Here is an 18,940-nt window from a genome sequence, read left to right as displayed (position 1 = left end):
AGATTCCAAACTCTCCACCATGGCCAAGACCAAAGAGCTCTCCAAGGATGTCAGGGACAAGCTTGTAGACCTACATAAGGCTGGAATGGGCTACAAGACCATCGCCAAGCAGCTTGGTGAGAAGGTGACAACAGTTGGTGTGATTATTCGCAAATGGAAGAAACACAAAAGAACTGTCAATTTCCCTCAGCCTGGGGCTCCATGCAAGATCTCACCTCGTGGAGTTGCAATGATCATGAGAACGGTGAGGAATCAGCCCAGAACTACACGGGAGGATCTTGTCAATGATCTCAAGGCAGCTGGGACCATAGTCACCAAGAAAACAATTGGTAACACACTACGCCGTGAAGGACTGAAATCCTGCAGCGCCCGCAAGGTCCCCCTGCTCAAGGAAGCACATATACATGCCCATCTGAAGTTTGCCAATCAACATCTGAATGATTCAGAGGACAACTGGGTGAAAGTGTTGTGGTCAGATGAGACCAAAATGGAGCTCTTTGGCATCAACTCAACTCGCCGTGTTTGGAGGAGGAGGAATGCTGCCTATGACCCCAAGAACACCATCCCCACCGTCAAACATGGAGGTGGAAACATTATGCTTTGGGGGTGTTTTTCTGCTAAGGGGACAGGACAACTTCACCGCATCAAAGGGACAATGGACGGGGCCATGTACCGTCAAATCTTGGGTGAGAACCTCCTTCCCTCAGCCAGGGCATTGAAAATGGGTCGTGGATGGGTATTCCAGCATGACAATGACCCAAAACACACGGCCAAGGCAACAAAGGAGTGGCTCAAGAAGAAGCACATTAAGGTCCTGGAGTGGCCTAGCCGGTCTCCAGACCTTAATCCCATAGAAAATTGGTGGAGGGAGCTGAAGGTTCGAGTTGCCAAACATCAGCCTCAAAACCTTAATGACTTGGAGAAGATCTGCAAAGAGGAGTGGGACAAAATCCCTCCTGAGATGTGTGCAAACCTGGTGGCCAACAACAAGAAACGTCTGACCTCTGTGATTGTCAACAAGGGTTTTGCCACCAAGTACTAAGTCATGTTTTGCAGAGGAGTCAAGTACTTATTTCCCTCATTAAAACGCAAATCATTTTATAACATTTTTGACGTGTTTTTCTGGATTTTTTTGTTGTTATTCTGTCTCTCACTGTTCAAATAAACCTACCATTAAAATTATAGACTGATCATTTCTTTGTCAGTGGGCAAACGTACAAAATCAGCAGGGGATCAAATACTTTTTTCCCTCACTGTAACTTATAAATGGTTCATGAGTTTAGTTCAACTGTCTTAGCACATCAGAACACAAAATAGCTTGTTTTACTCCAATGTTTGTAAACAATGTAAATGTAAACAATGTATAGCCTCAGAACATTAGTAAAACTATCATTTTGATATCATGGATGGTCAGTCCTTGCATCCATAGCTCTGTCTATGAATTTGAGAGTGGTTACATTTCTCCAGGCCCATGCCTCAGCTTTTTACCAAAACAGAGGCGGAATGCCCGCTTTGTTATTGTTTCAATTAAGGACTCTAGCTTTACGCTTTAAAATTGCTACATTTTCTCTCTGCCCCGTGGCAAAATGTGTAGAATTGCAGGATATTAGCTTAGACGCTGTAACAACAAAACATCTCTCTGTTCCATGACGAAATGTCTAAAACTGCAAGAAATTTGCTTGAAAACTGCATCTTTTTGGTCTCCGATGCAAAGAGGTGGGTCTTTAAAATGTTTCTTCCCACGGCCCGAGACTTGGATTGTCCGGCCATGCACTACCGAAGTCATAGTAAAACTCCTTGCTATTTCTATCTCACTCGAGTTATGAGGGGGTCCCTGATGAATTTGCTATCACAAAAGGGGTTACTGACCCCAAAAAGTTTGAGAACCCCTAGTTTAGTGGGCATATAGAGGCTTCTAGATTCACTAGAGAGAGTCACTAGAGAGCTGCCATTCAAGATGCAACTCTCTCTAAACCAGGAAGAGGGTTAGGGAGAAGGGTAGGGAGAGATAGGGAGAAGGAGAAAGAGAGGGAAGGAGGGGTAGGTAGAGGAGATGGCCAGGGAAAAGATGGAGAGGAATAGAGTGAGAGGGAGGAGGAGAGAAATAGAGGAGAGAGAAATAGAGGAGGAGAGGGGGGGGGAGAGGGGTATTGAGAGGTTCAGGCAGCTGGTGGATGGCTCCCGTTCCTCATCCGTCTCCCCCTCGGTCAAACCTGGTCAAACGCGCATGACACAGCTGACATGTAATCATATGCTGCTCATTGTATCAGCTCTGGCTGTCTATCCGACCCTTCTTACCTCTGAACCACACCAACACAGGCTGCATCAACAGGCTGAAACATGAGCCCTGCCCTGGACTCTACTGTATACTGTATGACGGAGTTAACATAGTATCCCTACCAGGACCCAGCCAAGACCGGAAACTCAATACGTGTCTGCCTCTTGGCCTTAAGTATGAACTCAGGAGGTTATTTTATCAACACATGCCTTTTAAATGTTTAAAGTTGTGTTCCTTGTGGATGTCAGACTGGGTGACATAACATTGATGTCACCATCTGATGTCATGTTTCTGTGATATAGCACAGTCACGGTGCACCTCAGATGCATTTATTCAACCACAATGCAATATTGATATAATCTGTTACTATTTTGGCACTATTACAGTTTTAAAATGTAAACGGCTGTCACTTAATCCAAAAATATGTCATGCATTTTATAGATGCAATTTCTTGTATTCTTCACCATAGTAAAAATAATCCTAAAGGATATGGTCATTTTCCTGAAGAAAAATAGTGTGCTTGTTCCAGCTGTCCAAAAGTATCATTTGAAAGCAGACTTGACTCTTGGCCATAAGCAGCGCGTTCATAAGGTTTATCCTAAAGTAAATTGTATTAATTGCCAAAATTATATAGCCTAATTAGACTAATCCTGTCTATACAGAAATACATAAAATCATTACTCCACCAAAAAGCTTATTTAAAAAAAAACCAAAAAAAACGGTGGATTGTTTATATCGCATAGCCGGAAGGGTCCTCAATTTGGGCAGCGTGCACGGCAAATACCGAATAGATGATTGTTGAGTTGCGAATGTCACCGAAAGAGAGGCCCAGCCAGGCATATCGCAATATTTCAAAATACAATCGCGTGAAAACATCGGTGGAAAAGCAAATAGCTATTGCTGTACGGAGAACACCATGAAAAGACTAATCTGCCTGTTATCAAAATTCTCCATTTATTTGAGCGAACAGTAACCTATTTTAGCGGAGCATCGGCCGTATCCCCGGTGAGTGTGCATATTCACTGTCTTTATCATTGGGTCAGTTTTTGGACAACATTTCCTCTTCCATATTGTCTTTCTGGCTCCTCTTTTCGTAGGCCTATTAGATAGTTGCAGACAACGTCGTTTTTATTGATCTGTTTGTCAGTCAGCAGAGTTTAAACTACTCTGTAATTTTTGTCGTAATAAAAGATTCAGCTATGCATGTGCTAGCCTCAAGCTCTACAGTACATTGAAGGTTCTTGACTCTGTGTATCATGCAGCCCTTCGTTTTGTCACCAATCAGAGATGTCTATCTAACTCTCCATTGTGATCCGTCGGGTGGACATCAATAGCAACACGCAGGCTCTAACACAGGTACGTTCTCATTTATAAGGTTATTTTAGGAAAACTGCCATTTTATCTCTCCTCTCTTCTAGTTTGAAATAAAAACACATACAAGCTCAGATCTCAATCTTGTTTTAGGCTAAGAGTCACGGACATTTGAACTGAGCATGGAAAAGGTCCTTTCATTACTCAGCCCCCTTGTCATGGAATTTCCCCCCAAGCCAACATAAAACTCAAGGACCTGGTGTCCCTGGAGGAGGAACGGGTTGTTGAGACATGTCATTGTTTCTAGTTGTCACCCCATGTCAATCATTTGCAATGCCTTATTTAAGGAAGAACGTTGTTTTACCACACACACACACTGTTTGTTTGCTGGTGTATTTGTGCTGTTGCCAGTGTCTTCTGTCTGTGTTGTCCGTTTTGGCTTACAAAGTTTTTTTGTCCGAGCCCAGGAGGCTTTTTGCCTCCTGCCAGGCCGTCGTAGTAAGTAAGAATTTGTTCTTATTGACTTGCCTGGTTAGATAAAGGTTAAATACTTTTTTTTGTATAAATCTCCAGTTGTATAAAGTGTAGTAGAATTGCTGAAATGTGTTTATAAAAGCCCATATATTTCCCAAACAGTGACTGAGTTATATTATTAGCATAAATCATGACTATCCAATCTACTCATCACATTGGAAATAGCAGACTATCTTACATAAGTCTGCAAAAGTGATGATGCAAGGAATGCTTTATTGTAAAGGAGAATTTGTATGGTGAAAATTAGCTTCCCGAAACTTGAGACTTACGCGCCGCCTATGCTCTTGGCAGTATCTGACAGGTCAGAGGTCAAACATGTTGTGCAGACCACACTAGTCAGCCATACTGTATGTTTAGGCCTACTACAGTAACTGTCTGGTTCAGGGGCAGACAGTGCACATCTTACTTACGTCTCAGGCTCAGACACAGGCTCAGGCTCCTTCTCATTTTGGGACTTTTGCTGCGGTTGCAGAACGTTATTTACCAGCTCAGTGATCCCACTAAAGGGACTAAACCACCTGTTCAAATAAGTAAGCAAACAACGTGACTGTACACCACACCACAGAAAGATGAAGAATCAACACATAGTCTGGGCTGGCTGAGATAAGGGAATCCCCCATTAAAGCACACACACCCAGCAAGGCTTACACAAAGTCAGTGGCGGTACTGTACGGAAGCCTAGCAGGGACATTCACTGTGTTCACAGCAGACCAAGAAAGAGGGACAGTCAACCACATCCACAACCACAGAGAAAGAGGAGGAGAGGAAGTATAAAAGCAGGAAAGAAGCTACAGCCAATGGAAATGGGAATTGCATTGAATGGTCAGCCAATAGTTAGGAAGGTGGTAGTAGAGTAGTAGTATAACGTTTACATATAGATCAGATAGTTGCTGTGTTTAGAGGTAGATTTGGACACAATGCAGGACGGAAGGTAGCTGAATAGAAGCATCCAGTTCACACATGGATGAGGAAGTAAGGAGCCTAAAGGTGAAGCTCTCTCACAAGCCAATCAGAATGCAAATGACACACCAGGGCGAGCCAATATCAGGGGAGAAGGGGCGGGGCCCACTGAGACAGGAAGCTACATTGACCAACAGGAAGAAGTGTCAAAGCCTAGAGCACTCTGGGTAATGTGTTACTTACTGTGCCGGCTGAGGCTTTTGTTCTTCTTTGACCCTAAAAAGATAAGTGTGGACAGCTCAGTGCTCAGTGCATACACAACACAAAGACATGGAGAACACACACAAAACAACACAAATAAATACATACATAGACATAAACAATGATGATGATGATGATGATGAACATAATTACTGTATATTGTAATAGCTTTAAAGCATACAGTATAGTCAAGATATCAGTGATGATGATGATGAACATAATTACTGTATATTGTAATAGCTTTAAAGCATACAGTATAGTCAAGATATCAGTAATGATGACGATGAACATAATTACTGTATATTGTAATAGCTTTAAAGCATACAGTATAGTCAAGATATCAGTAATGATGACGATGAACATAATTACTGTATATTGTAATAGCTTTAAAGCATACAGTATAGTCAAGATATCAGTGATGATGATGATGAACATAATTACTGTATATTGTAATAGCTTTAAAGCATATGATCAAGATATCAGTGATGATGATGATGAACATCATTACTGTATATTGTAATAGCTTTAAGGCATATGATCAAGATATCAGTGATGATGATGATGATGAACATAATTACTGTATATTGTAATAGCTTTAAGGCATATGATCAAGATATCAGTGATGATGATGATGAACATCATTACTGTATATTGTAATAGCTTTAAGGCATATGATCAAGATATCAGTGATGATGATGATGATGAACATAATTACTGTATATTGTAATAGCTTTAAGGCATATGATCAAGATATCAGTAATGATGATGATGAACATAATTACTGTATATTGTAATAGCTTTAAGGCATATGATCAAGATATCGATGATGATGATGATGATGATGATGATGAACATAATTACTGTATATTGTAATAGCTTTAAGGCATATGATCAAGATATCAGTGATGATGATGACAAAAAACAACAATAAAAATCATAACATTTTAAAATGATTCACAGGAAGTAAATAATAAAGTATTGTGCTGTCATGATGTTTGTGCTGTCATGTCACACCTGAATTGATTGAATAAGACTCTGGAACTCTAGCTGAGGGTCTCACTACTTCCAGACTTCCAAACCATTCACCAATCATTATTAAACACATTTACAGCAGCAGACACATCTTGTTAGAAAACGTCATCTTTAGTGCAGAGCCTGTGGTCTAGTGGTAATGCTCCAGGGTCCAGTCACATACAGGTATATGCCTCTACTGGAAACCAGGGTTTAATCCCTGGATCCACTCTTCCTCATGACACTAGTAACCCACACATCACCCCTCACAATAAAGAGGTCAGGTGGGAAGGTATAGACAACAGTCAAAAGGGTGACAACCAGGCTCATGTACATAGACTGTATACCAAACAGGATGTCTACAGACAGACAGTCTAAGACCAGTCTCACACACACAGTCTGTCTCTGTATCTATAGATTTTATATCATCATATCTGTCTCTTTCTAGTTTTGACCCTCTCTGTTTCACACAATATAACCAGAAGCCTCCAGGTTTGACTGTCTTTGACTGAGGTTACACTGCTCTCTAGTGGACAGAAGTGTGGTTTCCTCTGCTAAAGTAATAGGGGAAGAGAAATACACAGAACAGTAGTAATGATACATGTCCAATGTAGCTGTTGAGTTGGAGTTCTGAGGTCATAGGTGGCACAGCCCACTCCCCAGCCCCAGCCTTATACCCCAGCCCCAGCCCACTCCTCAGCCCTATACCCCAACCCTATACCCCAACCCCAGCCCTATACCCCAACCCCAGCCCTATACCCAACCCTATACCCCAACCCCAGTACTATACACCAACCCCAGCCCTATACCCCAACCCCAGCCCTATACCCCAGCCCTATATTCCAACCCCAGTACTATACACCAACCCCAGCCCTATACCCCAGCCCTACACCCCAGCCCTATACCCCAACCCCAACCAAAGCCCTATACCACAACCCCAGCCATATACCCCAACCCCAGCACTATACCCCAACCCCAGCGCTATACCCCAACCCCAGCACTATACCCCAACCCCAGCACTATACCCCAGCCCTATACCCCAACCCCAGCCCTATACCCCAGCCCCAGTACTATACCCCAACCCCCGTAATATACGCCAGACCTATACCCCAACACCAGTACTATACCCCAGCCACAGTAATATACGCCAGACCTATACCCCAACACCAGTACTATACCCTAGCCACAGTAATATACGCCAACCCTATACCCCAACCCCAGTACTATACGCCAGCCCTATACCCCAGTACAATACCCCAGTACTATATGCCAGCCCCTGGACTATATGCCAGCCCCAGTACTATACCCCCAACCCCAGCCCTAAACCCCAGCCCCAGTACTATACCCCAGCACTATACCCCAGCCCCAGTACAAAACCCCAGCACTATACCCCAGCCCCAGTACTATACCCCAGCACTATACCCCAGCCCCAGTACAAAACCCCAGCACTATACCCCAGCCCCAGTACAAAACCACAGCACTATACCCCAGCCCCAGTACTATACCCCAGCACTATACCCCAGCCCCAGTACAAAACCCCAGCACTATACGCCAGCCCCAGTACTATACCCCAACCCCAGTACTATACGTCAGCCCCAGTACTATACCCCAGCCCCAGTACAATAGCCCAGCCCTATACTCCAGCTCCAGTACTATACGCCAGCCCCAGTACTATACGCCAGCCCCAGTACTATACCCCTACCCCAGCACTATACGCCAGCCCCAGCACTATACCCCAGCCCTATACCCCAACCCCAGCCCTATACCCCAACCCCAGCCCTATACCCCAGCCCTATACCCCAACCCCAGCACTATACCCCAACCCCAGCCCTATACCCCAACCCCAGTACTATACCCCAACCCCCGTAATATACGCCAGACCTATACCCCAACACCAGTACTATACCCCAGCCACAGTAATATACACCAGACCTATACCCCAACACCAGTACTATACCCCAGCCACAGTAATATACGCCGACCCTATACCCCAACCCCAGTACTATACGCCAGCCCTATACCCCAGCCCCAGTACTATACCCCAGCCCCAGTACTATACCTCAACCCCAGTACTATACCCTAGTACTATATGCCAGCCCTATACCCCAACCCCAGTACTATACGCCAGCCCTATACCCCAGTACAATACCCCAGTACTATATGCCAGCCCCAGTACTATACCCCCAGCCCTAAACCCCAGCCCCAGTACTATACCCCAGCACTATACCCCAGCCCCAGTACAAAACCCCAGCACTATACCCCAGCACTATACCCCAGCCCCAGTACAAAACCCCAGCACTATACGCCAGCCCCAGTACTATACGTCAGCCCCAGTACTATACCCCAGCCCCAGTACAATAGCCCAGCCCTATACTCCAGCCCCAGTACTATACCCCAGTACTATACGCCAGCCCCAGCACAATACCCCAACCCCAGTACTATACCCCAACCCCAGTACTATACCCCAGCCCCAGTACTATACGCCAGCCCCAGCACTATACGCCAGCCCCAGCACTATACGCCGGCCCCAGTACTATACGCCAGCCCCAGTACTATACGCCAGCCCCAGTACTATACCCCAGCCCCAGCACTATACCCCTACCCCAGCACTATACCCCTACCCCAGCACTATACGCCAGCCCCAGCACTATACGCTAGCCTCAGAACTATACCCCAACCCCAGTACTATACCCCAAACCCAGCCCTATACCCCAGCCCCAGTACTATACGCCAGCCCCAGCCATATACCCCAGTACTATACCCCAGCCCCAGTATTATACCCCAACCCCAGTACAATAGCCTATCCCTATACCCCAGCCCCAGTGCAATACCCCAGTACAATACCCTAACCCCAGCACTATACCCCAGCCCCAGCACTATACCCCAACCCCAGTACAATACCTCAGCCCCAGTACTATGCCCCAGTACAATACCTCAGCCCCAGTACTACACTCCAGCCCCAGTACAATACCCCAACCCCAGTACTATACACCAGCCTCATCACTATATGCCAGCCCTAGTACTATACCCCAGCCCGAGTACTATACCCCTGCCCCAGTACTATACACCAGCACTATACGCCAGCCCCAGTACTATACGCCAGCCCCAGCACTATACGCCAGCCCCAGTACTATACCCAAACCCCAGAACTATGCCCCAGTACTATACCCCAACCCCAGCACTATACCCCAGCCACAGTACTATACGCCAGCCCCAGTACTATACCCCAGCCCCAGTACTATACCCCAACTCCAGTACTATACCCCAGCTCCAGCACTATACCCCCAACCCCAGCACTATACCCCCAACCCTAGGACTATGCCCCAGTACTATACCCCAGCCCCAGTACTACACCCCAACACCAGTAGTATACCCCAACCCGGTTGAGGTATAGTACTGGGGCCACAGTGTCTCCTGACCCCTCCTGTCTCAGCCTCCAGTATTTATGCTGCAGTAGTTTATGTGTCGGGGGGCTAGGGTCAGTCTGTTACATCTGGAGTATTTCTCTTGTCTTATCCGGTGTCCTGTGTGAATTTAAATATGCTCTCTCTAATTCTCTCTTTCTCTTTCTTTCTTTCTCTCTCTCAGAGGACCTGAGCCCTAGGACCATGCCTCAGGACTACCTGGCATGATGAATCCTTGCTGTCCCCAGTCCACCTGGCCGTGCTGCTGCTCCAGTTTCAACTGTTCTGCCTGCGGCTATGGAACCCTGACCTGTTCACCGGACGTGCTACCTGTCCCAGACCTGCTGTTTTCAACTCTCTAGAGACAGCAGGAGCGGTAGAGATACTCTCAAAGATCGGCTATGAAAAAGCCAACTGATACTTCCTCTTGAGTTGCTGACTTGTTGCACCCTCGACAACTACTATGATTATTATTATTTGACCATGCTGGTCATTTATGAACATTTGAACATCCAGAAGAGGACTGGCCACCCCTCATAGATTCCTCTCTAGGTTTCTTCCTAGGTTTTGGCCTTTCTAGGGAGTTTTTCCTAGCCACCGTGCTTCTACACCTGCATTGCTTGCTGTTTGGGGTTTTAGGCTGGGTTTCTGTACAGCACTTTGAGATATCAGCTGATGTAAGAAGAGCTATATAAATACATTTGATTTGATTTGATTTGAACCCCAGTACTATACCCCAACCCCAGTACTGGGGCTGGGGTATATTACTGCGGCTATGGCATGGTGTCAATACTGTGACGTAGCTAGAAGAGGCATGGTGTCAACCCTCCCCAGCCCCAGTACTATGCAGCCACAATACTGTACCCCAGCCTCAGCCCTATCTGAGAGCGTGAGAGTGGCTCCTTGAGAGAGAGTGGAGTTGACGTAGCTCCTGCCGCGCAGACAGACAGCAGGACAATTACACAACGGCCTGTCACTGAGAGTTTAGTGTTTAGGGAAGAACTCCTAGATGTAATGAATGTGGCTCCCTGAAGCAGCCAGCTCCCCACACGAGGCCAGACTGACAGACCTAGCTCACCTCACCTGCAGACACACCACAACGTTGGGTAGATCCCAAATGGCACCCTTGTCTATATAGGGAATAGTGAGCAATTTGGGACGCACACCAGAATGTGAACATTGTCAGTGTAGTGGTGACACACATCCACCAGGGAGAAAATGATTAATAACCCTGACTTCAGTCCTGTATGAAATCTGGACTGTTCCAGTTTGTAAATGCAGTAAATTTAGATACAATTCAGTCTATGACTGCGAGGTAAAAAATAAAAGCTCATAATACTGTGCAGCTCTTTGGATGTGCAGTGCGACGACACAGTGTCAACCCTCTCTATATTGTGCAGCTCTATGGCACAGTATCAACCCTCTCTCGATTTTAAGCTCTATGGCATGGTGTCAACCCTCTCTAGATTGTGCAGCTCTATAGCACAGTGTCAACTCTTTGTATAATTTAAACTCTATTACATGGTGTCAAACCTCTCTAGATTTGAAGCTCTATGGCACGGTGTCAACCCTCTCTAGATTTTAAGATCTATGGCATGGTGTCAACCCTCTAGATTTTAAGCTCTATGGCATGGTGTCAACCCTCTCTAGATTGTAAGCTTTATGGCATGGTGTCAACCCACTCTAGATTGTGCATCTCTATGGCATGGTGTCAACCCTCTATAGGTTGTGCAGCTCTACGTTATGACGTGGACCAGTCTTACATCATGGAACCGAAGGATGAAGGGTCTGTGAGCCCTGGGCCAGGCCCACTGTTCACACCACAGGACGTTACCATGACCACCTGCTCCTACTTCACACCTTCTCTAGCTGGACAGGACCAACTCTCTCTGCAGTTTTATTCATACAGCTTCACGTTGCTTTCCCAAATGACACCCTATTCCCTATATAGTCCACTACTTTTGACGACGGCCCTTAGGGAATAGGATACGTTTTGAGACGCAACCTATATGACCGACTGGGTTCAAACCCAGGTCTCCTCCTGCACATCACAATGCTGTGTTAGCCTGCTGAGCCAAATCCTAGGCATCAGCTCCAGGAACTAACTCAGGTTAAGTAATGCAGGTCTCCCTCCCTCTTTCTCCTTCTCCCCACATTTTCTCCTTCTCTTGCTCTCTCTTACCCTCCCCCTCTCTTCTTCTCCCCCCTTTCTCCTTCTCTCTCTCCCTCTCCCGCTCAATAACCTGCCTGTTCCTAAGTCAGGTCAGAGTAGGAGAACCACATCGATGTGACATCTATACAACAAGCCCTGAATCATCACATTCTCCCCATGCAGCCGGTCAGAAGAACAAGTGCTGCATCCCAAATGGAACCCTATTCCCTATATAGTGCACTATGTTTGACCAGGGCCCACAGGGTGCCATTTGGGACGCAGATAAGGTTTCCCACATGTCATAGGTGCCTGGGCAGGCAGGTCCAACAGCAGCCAAAACCCTTCTAATTGTTTCTGATGGGCTGAATAAATAGAACCACAGTCTGCCTATCCTCTCTGTCAGTCACAGGCTGACGTGACGTAGCTAGAAGAGATACAGTACACAGTCATGTGACATAGATCCACAGTCTGCCTATCCTCTCTGTCAGTCACAGGCTGACGTGACGTAGCTAGAAGAGATACAGTACACAGTCATGAGTCAATGTACAGGAGTGTGTGATCACTTACTGACAGCCAAGTGTTAACTTTTTAGTGACGGGGCAGTATTCGGAAATTCGGATGAATGACATGCCCAAATTAAACTGCCTACTACTCGGGCTCAGAACGTAGGATATGCATATTATTAGTAGATTTGGATAGAAAACACTCTGAAGTTTCTAAAACTGTTTGAATGATGTCTGTGAGTATAACAGAACTCATATGGCAGGCAAAAACCTGAGAAAAAAATCCAACCAGGAAGTGACTTGTAGTTCTTCTATCATATCCCTATTCAAACTACAGTGTCTGTGGGGTCATTTTGCACTTCCTAAGGCTTCCATTGGCTGTCAACAGCCTTTAGAAACTTGTTTCATCCGTCTACTGTTACTGGGCAGAGAATAGGCGCTCAGTCAATCAGTAGACTGCCTGGGAGCAGTGAGTTGTTTACTGCGTGGGCACATTGGCGCGCCTCTCCTTCTTTTTCCTCTGTAATGAATACGTTATTGTCCGGTTGGAATATTATCGACGTTTTATGTTAAAAAGACCCTAAGGATTGATTGTAAACATCGTTTGACATGTTTCTATGAACGGTAATGGAACTATTTGACTTTTCGTCTCTGGTTCTGCGCTCTCGCGTTATGCCTTTGGATTAGTGACCTGAACGCGTGAACAAAACGGAGGTATTTGGACATAAATAGGGAGTATTTCGAACAAAAAGAACATTTCTTGTGGAAGTGGGAGTCCTGGGAGTGCATTCCGATGAAGATCAGCAAAGGTAAGGGAAGATTTTATAATACTAATTCTGAGTTTAGTTGACTCCAGAACTTTGCTGGTATCTGTATAGCTTGCTTTGATGGCTGAGCTCTGTACTCAGAATATTGAAAAATGTGCTTTCGCCGAAAAGCTATTTTAAAATCTGACACAGCGGTTGCATTAAGGAGTAGTATATCTATAATTCTTTCAATAACTGTTGTAAAATTTATCAACGTTTATGATGAGTATTTTTGTAAATTGATGTGCTCATTCACCGGAGGTTTTGGTGGGAATACATTTTCTGAACATCACGCGCCAATGTAAAATGGGGTTTATGGATATAAATATGAACTTTATCGAACAAAACATACATGTATTTTGTAACATTGAGTCCTGGGAGTGTCATCTGATGAAGATCATCAAAGGTTAGTGATTCATTTTAGCTGTATTTCTGGTTTTTGTGACGCCTCTCCTTGCTTGGAAAATGGCTGTGTGGTTTTTCTTGTCAAGGTGATGTCCTAACATAATCTAATGTTTTGCTTTCGCCATAAAGCCTTTTTGAAATCGGACACTGTGGTTAGATTAAGGAGAATCTTATCTTTAAAATGGTGTATAATACTTGTATGTTTGAGAAATTTGAATTATGAGATTTTTGTTGTTTTGAATTTGCCGCCCTGCTATTTCACTGGCTGTACCGCGGGTGGGATGCTAGCGTCCCACATAGCCCATACTAGTTTAAGGACACCAAAAATATCTAGTAGTCTATACAAATAGAAACTATTTGTAACATTTTGGTCTGAACACATTTGGGTTATAGCTGAGAAAACAAACACACTGTTTCAGGAGTAAATACCTATTTGACATATTTTACACTGACGTTACATGTGACAGTAATAATTTCCTTTGAGATGGATGTTGTGTTATGGTTGGCATGGATACATGACGCAGAGTACATGGTGTCCATCTGTCAGTTGCATCCATCCTACCTGCTTTTCACACAACAGACAGCATGACAACACATACACGCCAGTCCCACGGATGGAAGCCTTGATGGAATCATGTAACAGGGGCGTCAGGTAGCCTAGCGGTTAAGAGTGTTGGGCCAGTAACCGAAAGGTTTCCCTGTTTGAATACCTGAGCCAACCAATTGAAGCATCTGTTGATGTGCCCTTGAGCAAGGCACTTAACCCTAATTGCTTCTGTAAGTGGTTCTGGATAAGACGGTCTGCTAAATGAATCAAATGTAACAGAGATAGTTACACTGTTAAGAGGAACCTAAACAACTAGGCCACACTCCAGCTCTTACATTTCCCTCTGGGATTTCAGAGAAGACACGTTGAGAGGAGAAAACTCTTTACTTCATACATTACATTATACTGAGCAGACCAGGCACAGCTTTCTCTGTTACATTGCACTGAGCTTCTCCACACTGACTCCACCCAGGGACTAAATGCTTCCCAATTACTCTGTCTGCCTGTCACAGGGGTCATGAAATGGAGACCAAGACGCAGCGTGGATAGTGCTCATTTTCAATACTTTAATGAAAACACCTCAAACAAGAAAACGACCAATAACAGTCCTGACAGGTACCATGACTAAAACGGAAAACAACTACCCACAACCCCAAAGGAAAAACAGGCTGCCTAAGTATGGCTTCCAATCAGAGACAACAAAAGACTCCTGCCTCTGATTGGAAACCATACCCGGCAGAACATGAAAACCAACACATAGAAATAGATAACTAGAACAAACCCACATAGAAACAGAAAACCCAAAATACATACAAAACAAACCCCCCTGCCACGCCCTGACCATACTACTATGGCAAATGACCTCTTTCACTGGTCAGGACATGACACTGCCTCCTTCCCTCCCTCCCATCTGCCCCCCTCCCTCCCCTGCCTCCCTACACCTCCCTCGTATGCCGCCCTCCAGTGCCTCCCTTCGTTCCCTGCCTCGCCTCCCCTCCCTATGCCGACCTCCTTCCCCTGCCTAAATATGTCTGGGTGGCCCCAACCAGTCAATCTAGCATGTGTTCATTCTAAGAAGTCCACTCTTCCTTTCAGAAGTTGGAGCGGAGCAGAGGGTGGCGTAGCAGAGAGGACTGTGGGATACGGTCAGATACAGTGGTCCTAAGGGCCAGCATGACTTTTCCCTTCAGCAACAGTGTAGTAGTAACTGGAACACGCTCAGCATGGCTTCCAACTGGACATGTTCACAACAGTCTCATGCTACGTCTCAAAGAGCACCCTATTCCCTATGGACCCTGGTCAAAATCACTGCCTATACTAGGGTATAGGGTGCCATTTGAGATGCTGTTTCTGTATAGTAGTGTCATGACCAGCCCTAACCACTCAGTCCGTCTTCCCGAGTCTTCCAAATAATTGGATGAAGGGATCATCCTGAGGCTCAGTGTAGGAAGATACCATATACAGACAATTAACACTTAATGCTTATGACTGCCAGGAGCACAAGTCAATGTATATATACAGTATATTAAACCACTCAGCAATACACGACTATAAGCTTGTAGTAGTGTGTGCAGTACAGTAATCAAATAATTTTTAGCAGTTGCAGTTTTTAAACCGATGCAGATCTGGTCCCAGATCTGTTTGTGCTCCTGCCAACGCCATTTGTCATTGTCAAGCCATGATAGAAACAGACTGGTACTCAGGCTACAGTGAGTACTGTGACCAGGGCAGAACCACCTCTCTCTACCTGCATGAGTCTGAGAGGAACAGGAAGAAGAAGAGCTGTTCTAAAAATGGCAGCTCATTTAAAGACATGCAGCAGATTAAGTCCAGAGACACCTGTTCATTACACCTTTCTTCTTGTGAGGGGAGTTGGGGTGTGTGTGTGTGTGTGTGCTGCTACTTAACACTTTTCTCGCTCCAAGAGGATTATGGGTAGGGGATGAGAGAGAAAGAGAGAGAGAGAGAGCTGATAACTTCCTTTTGCACTCTGGGGGGAATTCTGAATGGCTCCCTATTCCCTATATAGTGCACTACTTTTGACCAAGGCCCAGGCTAGGGTGCTATTTGGGATACAACCTCGCTCATTCTGCCACGTTGTGATAGGGAGCAGAGCAGGAATCTGGTCGTTGCGAGGAGGAGAGTTTGTTTGAGTAGCTACATCAGGTCTATATATTTCTATGCATTGAGGGACAAGCTGTGCACCACAGTTATAGTGATAGGATTGTATGTACAGTACTGTACACACTGCAACCCTGGGCTTCCTGACCAGAGTACTGCACTAATAATCACATGTGATTGTCAAAAAGAGTTGGCAGTAGGATTTCTCTGAGCAGTGGGGGACTCACTAATCTGTAGCCAAATATAACTTCAAACTCATCTGTTTGAACAGATTACCTGTCAGGATTCAATTGGGCCTCCTCAAATCGTAGCTCCCCTCCTGAGAAGTCTCCTAGCGGCACGGAGTCAGCTAACTACCCAGCAGCATCCTACACATTCATAACTTCATCATATTCATCTGTATCTACACACTGTGGTGCTCTGTGTTACCGCTCTACTACAGCAGTACATACTGTAGGACCAATATGCCATTTTAATAATGAGTTCAAATAAAAGGGACACTCATTTCTACATTGGTGTGTGAGTGTTTGGTAGTCAGTGTTGTGTGAACTCTGTACTGGGGGGGGCGCGCATGTGTGTGCGCGTGTGTGTGTGTGTGCGTGCACTCGCCTGCCTGCCTACATTATACAACCTGACACGGATACATTTCATTGTGTCTTGGATCAGCAATTTCTAGGCAGCTGACGTTGTCCCGTGTTGATGTTACATCTCCACACGCGTATGTGGCATGCATACATACATACACACACACACACACGTTTGTTTTACTATCCTTGTGGGGACCAAACAATTGATTCCATACATTTTTTTAACTAACCCAACCCTAACCCCAAAGCCTTTTTCCTTGTGGGGATGGGAGAAATGTCCCCACTTGTCCTAATTTTCCTTGTTTTACTATCCTTGTGAGGACTTCTGGTCCCCACAAGGATAATAAAACCCCAAAACACCCAAACACATACACACACATCTCCAGTGGGAATAACAGGCCCTGAACCAACTCAACTACAACCCGGGAAAACAGATTTGGGTAACTTTACTAAAAGTCTGTAGGTATTAGGAATAATGACTTATCATAACCATGTAGGACCACCTTATAATGTCTAATAATGACTTATCATAACCATGTAGGACCACCTTATAATGTCTAATAATGACTTTTCATAACCATGTAGGACCACCTTATAATGTCTAATAATGACTTTTCATAACCATGTAGGACCACCTTATAATGTCTAATAATGACTTATCGTAACCATGTAGGACCACCTTATAATGACTTATCGTAACCATGTAGGACCACCTTATAATGACTTATCGTAACCATGTAGGACCACCTTATAATGTCTAATAATGACTTATCATAACCATGTAGGACCACCTTATAATGTCTAATAATGACTTATCTTAACCATGTAGGACCACCTTATAATGTCTAATAATGACTTATCGTAACCATGTAGGACCACCTTATAATGACTTATCGTAACCATGTAGGACCACCTTATAATGTCTAATAATGACTTATCATAACCATGTAGGACCACCTTATAATGTCTAATAATGACTTATCATAACCATGTAGGACCACCTTATAACGTCTAATAATGACTTATCGTAACCATGTAGGACCACCTTATAATGACTTATCGTAACCATGTAGGACCACCTTATGATAAGTCATTATTAGACATTATAACCATGTAGGACCACCTTTATAATGTCTAATAATGACTTATCATAACCATGTAGGACCACCTTATAATGTCTAATAATGACTTATCGTAACCATGTAGGACCACCTTATAATGTCTAATAATGACTTATCATAACCATGTAGGACCACCTTATAATGACTTATCGTAACCATGTAGGACCACCTTATAATGTCTAATAATGACTTATCATAACCATGTAGGACCACCTTATAATGTCTAATAATGACTTATCATAACCATGTAGGACCACCTTATAATGTCTAATAATTACTTATCGTAACCATGTAGGACCACCTTATAATGTCTAATAATGACTTTTCATAACCATGTAGGACCACCTTATAATGTCTAATAATGACTTATCGTAACCATGTAGGACCACCTTATAATGTCTAATAATGACTTATCGTAACCATGTAGGACCACCTTATAATGTCTAATAATGACTTATCGTAACCATGTAGGACCACCTTATAATGTCTAATAATGACTTATCGTAACCATGTAGGACCACCTTATAATGTCTAATAATGACTTATCGTAACCATGTAGGACCACCTTATAATGTCTAATAATGACTTATCGTAACCATGTAGGACCACCTTATAATGACTTATCGTAACCATGTAGGACCACCTTATAATGTCTAATAATGACTTATCGTAACCATGTAGGACCACCTTATAATGTCTAATAATGACTTATCGTAACCATGTAGGACCACCTTATAATGTCTAATAACGACTTATCATAACCATGTAGGACCACCTTATAATGTCTAATAATGACTTATCGTAACCATGTAGGACCACCTTATAATGTCTAATAATGACTTATCATAACCATGTAGGACCACCTTATAATGTCTAATAATGACTTATCGTAACCATGTAGGACCACCTTATAATGACTAAATAACAGCCATTTTGAGTCAGCTGAAATGTTCTGAGTCCAGCATAGAGACAAAACATATTATAAGCCTTCTAATAACA

At 44.3% G+C, this 18,940-nt stretch overlaps 1 protein-coding gene and 1 long non-coding RNA gene across 10 annotated transcripts in view; one reads left to right on the top strand and one right to left on the bottom strand.

Moving 5' to 3' along the window:
• Positions 1-18,940, bottom strand: part of LOC106605391 (regulating synaptic membrane exocytosis protein 2) — a 215,777-nt gene that overhangs the window by 166,779 nt on the left and 30,058 nt on the right. The window lies entirely within an intron of this gene.
• On the top strand, positions 3,054-4,147 carry LOC106605393 (uncharacterized). Its single transcript, XR_001328840.2, has 3 exons — positions 3,054-3,283; positions 3,541-3,634; positions 3,743-4,147. It is a non-coding gene; the product is annotated as an uncharacterized lncRNA (long non-coding RNA).

Source organism: Salmo salar, chromosome ssa05 (genome assembly GCF_905237065.1).
Source record: "Salmo salar chromosome ssa05, Ssal_v3.1, whole genome shotgun sequence".
Taxonomy (NCBI): domain Eukaryota; kingdom Metazoa; phylum Chordata; class Actinopteri; order Salmoniformes; family Salmonidae; genus Salmo; species Salmo salar.
The sequence above is the reverse complement of the archived record's forward strand: the minus strand, read 5'-3'. Positions and strand labels throughout refer to the sequence as shown.